This window comes from Capsicum annuum, chromosome 5, assembly GCF_002878395.1.
Source record: "Capsicum annuum cultivar UCD-10X-F1 chromosome 5, UCD10Xv1.1, whole genome shotgun sequence".
Taxonomy (NCBI): domain Eukaryota; kingdom Viridiplantae; phylum Streptophyta; class Magnoliopsida; order Solanales; family Solanaceae; genus Capsicum; species Capsicum annuum.
The window spans coordinates 26,391,001-26,393,093 of record NC_061115.1 but is presented as its reverse complement, the minus strand read 5'-3'; positions in this window follow the sequence as shown (position 1 = coordinate 26,393,093).

Here is a 2,093-nt window from a genome sequence, read left to right as displayed (position 1 = left end):
CGCTGTGACCCCCTCATCATTCATTAATAGGAAGTTGTTTTAATAGCTAAATAGGAGTATTTGGGTCCTTTCACACCTATTAAACCATTCCTCCTTCACTTAATACATTCCTTAGTCCCTAAAACATTAGAAACCACTCAAAAGGCTTATTTCTTACTTCAAAAAAAGATCTTGAAAGCAAAAGGCTAGGGTTCAATATTAGGGCTCACCTTGTTGTGTTCTTTGGGAAAATTATCATAAAAAGGATATTATTAACACTCCAATACTTTAATTATCATTATATTGTGATATTTACTTGATAAACATATGTTTTAACAGTTGTTTAAAGCTAAGGTTAAGGAATTTGGTTGTTAAATGCTTATATTGGAATCCTCATATTTTAAATGGGTCTTCTATGTGTGAATAATGATTTTTGAACTAAAATGTGTAACATAAAAATTGTGGAATTAGTTATATGGCTTCTTAAATTTTATGGGTTTTTGCATAATAAAGATGTGAGCCTTAACCCCCTTTCTAAGTATGGTTTTCAAGTAAGAATTGCATGATGTTTATTTCATTGGTTGAAGGTTGTGTGATATAAAACGGGAAAAAGGTTTAACAGTTATTGAAATGCTCTTAGGGGCCACAATCATGAATTTTGAATTGAATTATTGAGTCTAAATATTTTAATAGGTATGACATGTCTTAATATGAATGGCTTGCAAGTCTTGATATGATGATACGTATATGGAAATGCCTTAATGAAAGACTTTGTGGGTTTATAATTATGAAAATTTTTTAATTGGCATTAATAGGAATTGTGTAGCTTCATCGAGAAGGTCCAGTCCTTGTGATGAATACTTGAAACTGTGTTTCATGATGTCGAGAGGTCTTGTCCTGATTAGAGATGATCATTGTATGCTTGCATCAGGCAGTAGTGTACATTTATGTTTAGGGTGGCTATTGACTATTGGTGACTTTAGACTAAACCTCACTCCATGTGGCTAACATGGATTGGGGCCCTGTAGGTTGGGGGTACCGGACGCATATAGCTTGTAGTTTCCAAGAGGTCGGTGAAAAGCTACATAGTTCAAGATTAAATTTTTAATGGCCATGATTTATGTTCCTTGTCCCTTGTCCCTTACTTTATTATTATTGTGGATGATGAATATGTGTTTTATGACTCATTTTGGTAAAATATTATTTTATCCCTTTTCCTAGGTTGCATGCAAGTACTCGTCATATTGACCATCTTTGAACACTACATTATTTAATAATATAGGTTTTGAGGACTTTTCTTGTGACCCTATACAACGTTAGGATGTTTGTTTCCTCTATTAGGCAGATGGTGAGATGTCGTGAGCCTCCATAATCCACAAGGCATTGTTATTTTTTGGTTATTCTAGAATTTTTATACTTTTAAACTTTTCTTTGGCATAGTCGAGGTCATGTTGCAACTTAATGGATATTGTAAAGGATAGAGGCTTTGTAGACTGTGTTGGGTTGCTGCTCTCAGATTTGATTTGAATTATGAATTTTATTTTAATGGTCTATTAAATGTTTTATTTTATGGGTTGGCTTCTGCAATATCTTTTTATTACTATGCTTATGGTGTAAGGCTAAGGGGTCATCCTAGGCCTTTGTTGTTTGGGATGCCCATTGAGGCTTGGTCCTCGGTTTGGATCATTACAAGCTTGGTATCAAAGCACGATTCAGGGTCACTGTGTGTCTACAAACTTATGTCAAGTAGTGTCTCATTTATGGTTTTGTAGTGTGCCATACTTATAAGGGGGAGGCTTAATGGAATTTAGGAATATTTCCCTTCTTTGTGTTCTATTTTTGTGCTAGAGAGTCTAGTTACTGTGAGTTTTCTCTAACTCCTGACTTTTTTGCATTTCAGATCATGTCTCTACATAGATCTAATAGCCGTAGAAATTTAGTTGGAGCCTCCATTCCAACTAGAGCAAACGTCGAGCAGGTTCGCCCTACCCATATAATGCATACTTGATATATGGCCTGTTCACCTAACTTAGTTGCACCCACCAGGGTCCTACCATCTCAAACTAGTCCTCCCCAACCTCCTCGAGCGGGTAATAACTGAATTCAGTCTCTAC